This window comes from Blennius ocellaris, assembly GCF_963422515.1.
Source record: "Blennius ocellaris genome assembly, contig: SCAFFOLD_153, whole genome shotgun sequence".
In the NCBI taxonomy this organism is placed as follows: Eukaryota; Metazoa; Chordata; class Actinopteri; order Blenniiformes; family Blenniidae; genus Blennius; species Blennius ocellaris.
Window position 1 is genome coordinate 24,510 of NW_027662096.1, and position 9,137 is coordinate 33,646.

The window sequence follows — 9,137 nt, forward strand, 5'->3', positions numbered from 1 at the left end:
GGGGCGTCTCACAGGCTGTAGGGGGCGTCTCACAGCCTGTAGGGGGCGTCTCACTGCCCGTAGGAGGCGTCTCACTGCCTGTAGGGGGCGTCTCACTTCCCGTAGGGGGCGTCTCACAGGCTGTAGGGGGCGTCTCACAGCCTGTAGGGGGCGTCTCACTGCCCGTAGGAGGCGTCTCACTGCCTGTAGGGGGCATTTCACTGCCTGTAGGGGGCGTCTCACTGCCTGTAGGGGGCGTCTCACTGCCCGTAGGGGGCGTCTCACAGGCTGTAGGGGGCGTCTCACTGCCCGTAGGGGGCGTCTCACTGCCTGTAGGGGGCGTCTCACAGGCTGTAGGGGGCGTCTCACAGGCTGTAGGGGGCGTCTCACAGCCTGTAGGGGGCGTCTCACTGCCCGTAGGAGGCGTCTCACTGCCTGTAGGGGGCGTCTCACTGCCTGTAGGGGGCGTCTCACAGGCTGTAGGGGGCGTCTCACAGCCTGTAGGGGGCGTCTCACTGCCCGTAGGAGGCGTCTCACTGCCTGTAGGGGGCGTCTCACTTCCCGTAGGGGGCGTCTCACAGGCTGTAGGGGGCGTCTCACAGCCTGTAGGGGGCGTCTCACTGCCCGTAGGAGGCGTCTCACTGCCTGTAGGGGGCGTCTCACTTCCCGTAGGGGGCGTCTCACAGGCTGTAGGGGGCGTCTCACAGCCTGTAGGGGGCGTCTCACTGCCCGTAGGAGGCGTCTCACTGCCTGTAGGGGGCGTCTCACAGGCTGTAGGGGGCGTCTCACAGGCTGTAGGGGGCGTCTCTTGAAATTGAAATGTAGCAAAGCTCCATTAATCAAACCAGACCTTCGACCCCCACTGGCCCCCAAGCCAGACCATGACCCCCCCCCCCCCCCCCCCCCCCCCCCCCCCCCCCACTAAAGTCTCAGTAATCTAACTACATGTCCCGGTTTGTTTCGTGTCTCTTGATGTTTGGTTCATTTCGTGTCTCCGGCTCTACAGGACGTTGGTGCAGTTCTGCGCTCCGCCGCCAGGGGGCGACGCTGCACCGTCTGTTAAACAGCGGGAACCTGAGGAGCCGCAGAACCAGGGAAGAACCACTTCAGGAGAACCACTTCAGGAGAACGAAGGAAAGTAGCAAATATTCAGCCGATGAAGTTCCAGCCTGAAAACCTGACGGGGGTTCTAGAGAGAACCGGGGTTCTCCAGACTCACTGCAGAACGTAGAGCCGTGATATTAGAGAGGAACTCAGAATTTAGAATAAAATGACTGAAAGAACAGAAATGATGTGAAAAAGCAGGAAGCAGATTTGACTATAATAATAATAATAATAATAATAATAATAATAATCATAATCATAATCATAATCATAATCATAATCATAATAGTAATAATAATAACGAGTAAATAACTTTTAAAACACGATCATGTTTCAGGTTATCAGATTTTTTTAATTATTATTTTATGACTCAAAACAGATTATTAGAATATGAAGAGAACGAATAAATAAACATTATTATTATTATGCCTGATGGTTTACTATTACAAATGTTATTATTATTATGCTTGAATATTAATATAATAGTAATAATAATAATAATAATACTAATTATTATCTATTTATCGTTTTTTCTTTCTTTATGCTCATATTGTTGATATGAACATATTTTAAATAGTTTTCTTTTTGGAAATGTTTAAAATAAAGATCTATATTATACTATATTCTATCATATTATACTGTATTCTATCATATTATACTGTATTCTATCATATTATACTATATTCTATCATATTATACTGTATTCTATCATATTATACTGTATTCTATCATATTATACTATATTCTATCATATTATACTTACTATATTGCCGGTTCTGCTTTCTGTGGAAAGATGAATGAATGAATGAATGAATGAATGAACGTTTTATTTGAGTGCAAAAGAAGAATTTCTCTGAGTTCAGTTTTTAAATTCACACACTGATTCTTCCTTCTTGTTCTGAGTTGAAATGTTTGGAATCAGAAGCCGATGATTAATTTTCCTTTTTGTTAAAAGTTCCTCTGAAAAGCAGAAACACAAGATTAAATCAAATAAACTGGACAAAAGTAACAAATCCGTTTTTACTGCAACATTCATTATTTCACTTTTTTCACGTTAATGTTTTTTGAGCAAAACAAAGATTTACTCAATTTTAAGTCCATTTCATAAAATACTATAAAGGAAGCATCTTTATTTCACACAATCTTCTTAAATTATCATTTATTATAATTAAAAAACAAATCAACTGAAACGGCAGAGGAGGATTTTTATTCTTCTAATGTTTTTAAGCTTCAGTTTCAAAATGTGAGTTTACAGAGTTTATAGTTTCTTAGTGGTTGTTCTCGACAGGAAGTCGTGGACGTGTGGAACCTCCGTGGTTCTACGTTCCTCGTCGAACCACGTCACGTCACGGGTTCAGGTCGGAACCGGCAGAACCGACGCCTGAAGCCGAAGTCTTGGTTGGGCGTGAGGCCGCGGCCGCCGCTCCGCCGCCCCGCCGCCCCGCCGCCCCGCCGCCCCGCCGCCCCGCCGCCCCGCCGCTCCTCCGCCCCGCTGCCCCGCCGCCCCGCCGCCCCATCGCCCCGCCGCTCCTCCGCTGCCCCACCGCCCCTCCGCCCCGCCGCCCCGCCGCTCCTCCGCTGCCCCGCCGCCCCGCCGCCCCTCCGCCCCGCCGCTCCACCTCCCCGCCGCTCCTCCGCCGCCCCTCCACCGCCCCGCCGCCCCGCCGCCCCGCCGCTCCGCCGCTCCGCCGCCCCGCCGCTCCTCCGCTGCCCCGCCGCCCCTCCGCCCCTCCGCCCCTCCGCCCCGCCGCCCCGCCGCCCCGCCGCTCCACCTCCCCGCCGCTCCTCCGCCGCCCCGCCGCTGCCCCGCCGCCCCTCCGCTCCTCCGCCGCCCCTCCGCCCCGGGTTCCAGCACACAAAGGATTCCGGTGCATTCCGGTTGGTTCTGCAGACCTGCTTTACTAAAACTTCAGACAAGAACCTTCACATTCAGGCTCATTGTGCCGCTTTTTAATTTTTCATTTCTGTGCGTGAAGAAAAAAGCAAAGAGTTTCTGAAGAGCGACTTTGAAACAAACATTTCTGTCATAGCGGCGCCGCAGGAATGACGGCAGGAAGTGTACTTGAGTCGTTGTGACGAGCGCGAGACTCGTTCTGCACATGAAAGAAAGGAACTATTGAGTGGCGTCGCGGCGCCGTGTGCCATTGAGGCGCTAATTAGGAGTCTTAGCGCCTGCTGGTCCTGCCAAGGTGAACCGAGTCAGCGAGAGTTTTCTAAGAGCAGGAGGAGGCAAGGCTTTTATGTCCTGACTCCGTGTTCGCCGCCGCCACGCCGCCGCCACGCCGCCGCCGCGCTCTTCCTCTCTTGTTTTGCTTTTTGTGACCTTGTTCATGAATTATGTTTTTTATTTTAAACAACCTCCTCTGTCCTCGTCAGGAGTGGATCCACCGCCTCCTTACCTCCTTACCCACCGCCTCCTTACCTCCTTACCTCCTTACCTACCGCCTCCTTACCTCCTTACCTACCGCCTCCTTACCTCCTTACCTACCGCCTCCTTACCTCCTTACCTACCGCCTCCTTACCTACCGCCTCCTTACCTCCTTACCTACCGCCTCCTTACCTACCGCCTCCTTACCTCCTTACCTACCGCCTCCTTACCTACCGCCTCCTTACCTCCTTACCTACCGCCTCCTTACCTACCGCCTCCTTACCTCCTTACCTACCGCCTCCTTACCTACCGCCTCCTTACCTCCTTACCTACCGCCTCCTTACCTACCGCCTCCTTACCTCCTTACCTACCGCCTCCTTACCTACCGCCTCCTTACCTCCTTACCTACCGCCTCCTTACCTACCGCCTCCTTACCTCCTTACCTACCGCCTCCTTACCTCCTTACCTACCGCCTCCTTACCTCCTTACCTACCGCCTCCTTACCTCCTTACCTACCGCCTCCTTACCTCCTTACCCACCGCCTCCTTACCTCCTTACCTACCGCCTCCTTACCTCCTTACCTACCGCCTCCTTACCTCCTTACCTACCGCCTCCATACCTCCTTACCCACCGCCTCCTTACCTACCGCCTCCTTGCCTCCTTACCTACTGCCTCCTTGCCTCCTTACCTACCGCCTCCTTACCTACCGCCTCCTTGCCTCCTTACCTACCGCCTCCTTACCTCCTTACCTACCGCCTCCATACCTCCTTACCCACCGCCTCCTTACCTACCGCCTCCTTGCCTCCTTACCTACTGCCTCCTTGCCTCCTTACCTACCGCCTCCATACCTCCTTACCCACCGCCTCCTTACCTACCGCCTCCTTGCCTCCTTACCTACTGCCTCCTTGCCTCCTTACCTACCGCCTCCTTACCTCCTTACCCACCTCCTTCAAGACTCGACCACCAAAACACAGCGAACTGAACTCAAGTGTTTCCTTCTGATGTGACGAGAACCGCCTGAGACTCGTCAGGAACCAGGAGACTCGTCAGGAACCAGGAAACTCGTCAGGAACCAGGAAACTTGTCAGGAACCAGAAGACTCGTCAGGAACCAGGAAACTCGTCAGGAACCAGGAAACTTGTCAGGAACCAGAAGACTCGTCAGGAACCAGGAGACTCGTCAGGAACCAGGAAACTCGTCAGGAACCAGGAAACTTGTCAGGAACCAACAGACTCGTCAGGAACCAGGAAACTCGTCAGGAACCAGGAAACTTGTCAGGAACCAGAAGACTCGTCAGGAACCAGGAAACTCGTCAGGAACCAGGAAACTTGTCAGGAACCAGAAGACTCGTCAGGAACCAGGAAACTCGTCAGGAACCAGAAGACTCGTCAGGAACCAACAGACTCGTCAGGAACCAGGAAACTCGTCAGGAACCAGGAAACTCGTCAGGAACCAGGAGACTCGTCAGGAACCAGGAGACTCGTCAGGAACCAGGAAACTCGTCAGGAACCAACAGACTCGTCAGGAACCAGGAGACTCGTCAGGAACCAGGAAACTCGTCAGGAACCAACAGACTCGTCAGGAACCAGGAGACTCGTCAGGAACCAGGAAACTCGTCAGGAACCAGGAGACTCGTCAGGAACCAGGAGACTCGTCAGGAACCAGGAAACTCGTCAGGAACCAACAGACTCGTCAGGAACCAGGAAACTCGTCAGGAACCAGGAAACTCGTCAGGAACCAGGAAACTCGTCAGGAACCAGGAGACTCGTCAGGAACCAGGAGACTCGTCAGGAACCAGGAGACTCGTCAGGAACCAACAGACTCGTCAGGAACCAGGAAACTCGTCAGGAACCAGGAAACTTGTCAGGAACCAGGAAACTCATCAGGAACCAGGAGACTCGTCAGGAACCAGGAAACTCGTCAGGAACCAGGAAACTTGTCAGGAACCAGGAAACTCGTCAGGAACCAGGAAACTCGTCAGGAACCAGGAAACTCGTCAGGAACCAACAGACTCGTCAGGAACCAGGAAACTCGTCAGGAACCAGGAAACTTGTCAGGAACCAGGAAACTCGTCAGGAACCAACAGACTCGTCAGGAACCAGGAAACTCGTCAGGAACCAGGAAACTCGTCAGGAACCAGGAGACTCGTCAGGAACCAGGAAACTCGTCAGGAACCAGGAAACTCGTCAGGAACCAGGAGACTCGTCAGGAACCAGGAGACTCGTCAGGAACCAGGAGACTCGTCAGGAACCAGGAGACTCGTCAGGAACCAGGAAACTTGTCAGGAACCAGGAAACTCGTCAGGAACCAGGAAACTCGTCAGGAACCAGGAGACTCGTCAGGAACCAGGAGACTCGTCAGGAACCAGGAGACTCGTCAGGAACCAGGAAACTCGTCAGGAACCAGGAAACTCGTCAGGAACCAGGAGACTCGTCAGGAACCAGGAAACTCGTCAGGAACCAACAGACTCGTCAGGAACCAGGAGACTCGTCAGGAACCAACAGACTCGTCAGGAACCAGGAAACTCGTCAGGAACCAGGAAACTCGTCAGGAACCAGGAGACTCGTCAGGAACCAGGAAACTCGTCAGGAACCAGGAAACTCGTCAGGAACCAGGAGACTCGTCAGGAACCAGGAGACTCGTCAGGAACCAGGAGACTCGTCAGGAACCAACAGACTCGTCAGGAACCAGGAAACTCGTCAGGAACCAGGAAACTCATCAGGAACCAGGAGACTCGTCAGGAACCAGGAAACTCGTCAGGAACCAGGAAACTTGTCAGGAACCAGGAAACTCGATTTTAAACGATCTAAAATCAGTTTCCACTTCTGACTCAATAAAACCTGTCTCCTCACTGTCCCTCCTGTCTCCTCACTGTCCCTCCTGTCTCCTAACTGTCCCTCTGGTCTCCTCACTGTCCCTCCTGTCTCCTAACTGTCCCTCCTGTCTCCTCACTGTCCCTCCTGTCTCCTAACTGTCCCTCCTGTCTCCTCACTGTCCCTCCTGTCTCCTAAATGTCCCTCCTGTCTCCTGACAGTCCCTCCTGTCTCCTAACTGTCCCTCCTGTCTCCTCACTGTCCCTCCTGTCTCCTAACTGTCCCTCCTGTCTCCTCACTGTCCCTCCTGTCTCCTAACTGTCCCTCCTGTCTCCTCACTGTCCCTCCTGTCTCCTAACTGTCCCTCTGGTCTCCTCACTGTCCCTCCTGTCTCCTAACTGTCCCTCCTGTCTCCTCACTGTCCCTCCTGTCTCCTAACTGTCCCTCCTGTCTCCTCACTGTCCCTCCTGTCTCCTCACTGTCCCTCCTGTCTCCTAACAGTCCCTCTTGTCTCCTGACAGTCGTTTCTGTCTCATGACGATCTTCCGGGTTTGTCTCTCCGGAGGACATTGTCTCACGTCCTCTGCTCAAACTGAACGACGACAAAAGGAAGAAACGGTTCAGTTCTTTTTCTTCTTCTTTGATTGAAACGTTTGTTCAGGAGAAAAATGGTGCCGAGGAATGTTCTACCGTATATAGAGAGAGAGAAGAAGAAGATCTCCACCATTCACTGTGGACGTCAGGACCTTGGACACACACACACACACACACACACACACACACACACACACACACACACACACACACACACACACACACACACACACACACACACACACACACACACGTACGCATGCACACACACAGAAACACAAACATTAAAACACAATCAGGATGACACTGTACAGGAAGTTAGCTGTTAGCTCGCCGCTACAGGAAGTTAGCTGTTAGCTCGCCACTACAGGAAGTTAGCTGTTAGCTCGCCGATACAGGAAGTTAGCTGTTAGCTCGCCGCTACAGGAAGTTAGCTGTTAGCTCGCCGATACAGGAAGTTAGCTGTTAGCTCGCCGCTACAGGAAGTTAGCTGTTAGCTCGCCGCTACAGGAAGTTAGCTGTTAGCTCACCACTACAGGAAGTTAGCTGTTAGCTCGCCGATACAGGAAGTTAGCTGTTAGCTCGCCGCTACAGGAAGTTAGCTGTTAGCTCGCCGCTACAGGAAGTTAGCTGTTAGCTCGCCGCTACAGGCACCTAGCTTCACTTGAAGCTAAAGTTCACAGTCAAACTTTGGGACAAACTTCCATCACGAGGAAAATGAATCAACTCTGCTTCGGTGTGACGGAGGTGAACTACGTCACAGCTCCAACAACCCAGAGTACAAAGTACAAAGTACTAAGTACTACATCTACGATGTACTGAAGACGCAGTCGTACATATTAGTAGTATTTGTTGTGTATTGTTTGTAGATCAGGCCGGTTTCAACGGCGTGAAGCTTCAGTGGTTGTTGGAGGTTCTGTACGAGTCGACGGTATCGTTCTAGAATCAGGGTTCTTTGGTTCCAGAAGTCGACGGTATCGTTCTAGAATCAGGGTTCTTTGGTTCCAGAAGTCGACGGTATCGTTCTAGAATCAGGGTTCTTTGGTTCCAGAAGTCGACGGTATCGTTCTAGAATCCGGGTTCTTTGGTTCCAGAAGTCGACGGTATCGTTCTAGAATCAGGGTTCTTTGGTTCCAGAAGTCGACGGTATCGTTCTAGAATCAGGGTTCTTTGGTTCCAGAAGTCGACGGTATCGTTCTAGAATCAGGGTTCTTTGGTTCCAGAAGTCGACGGTATCGTTCTAGAATCAGGGTTCTTTGGTTCCAGAAGTCGACGGTATCGTTCTAGAATCAGGGTTCTTTGGTTCCAGAAGTCGACGGTATCGTTCTAGAATCAGGGTTCTTTGGTTCCAGAAGTCGACGGTATCGTTCTAGAATCAGGGTTCTTTGGTTCCAGAAGTCGACGGTATCGTTCTAGAATCAGGGTTCTTTGGTTCCAGAAGTCGACGTTATCGTTCTAGAATCAGGGTTCTTTGGTTCCAGAAGTCGACGGTATCGTTCTAGAATCAGGGTTCTTTGGTTCCAGAAGTCGACGGTATCGTTCTAGAATCAGGGTTCTTTGGTTCCAGAAGTCGACGGTATCGTTCTAGAATCAGGGTTCTTTGGTTCCAGAAGTCGACGGTATCGTTCTAGAATCAGGGTTCTTTGGTTCCAGAAGTCGACGGTATCGTTCTAGAATCAGGGTTCTTTGGTTCCAGAAGTCGACGGTATCGTTCTAGAATCAGGGTTCTTTGGTTCCAGAAGTCGACGGTATCGTTCTAGAATCAGGGTTCTTTGGTTCCAGAAGTCGACGGTATCGTTCTAGAATCAGGGTTCTTTGGTTCCAGAAGTCGACGGTATCGTTCTAGAATCAAGGTTCTTTGGTTCCAGAAGTCGACGGTATCGTTCTAGAATCCGGGTTCTTTGGTTCCAGCAGTATAGGGTTGTTTGGCGGTCACTCGGAGGGCCGGTGTGACGCTCCCGTCCGCGGCGTTCCGGCGGCATGAATGCAGGAAGAGAGAGATGAAAGGGAATTCAAAGGGAATTCACTCCAGCGAATGTTCAGCTCAAGGGCAGCGCGTCGTTGTCCGCCGGCTTTCAGCGGCGGCGGGCGGAACAAAGCGTTGCGGCGCCGTCTCCCTTGAACCGGGAGCAAAATTGTTTCTCTTTCTTTTCGCCGCTCAATACTCCTCCGCCGCCCGCCGGCTAATGGACGCCGCGCCGCCACGCCGCTGAGGGGACATTGTCGAACTTTTCTTCCGCGGAGCTTTTAACAAGGCGCCCAAGGTGAAGACGCACAAT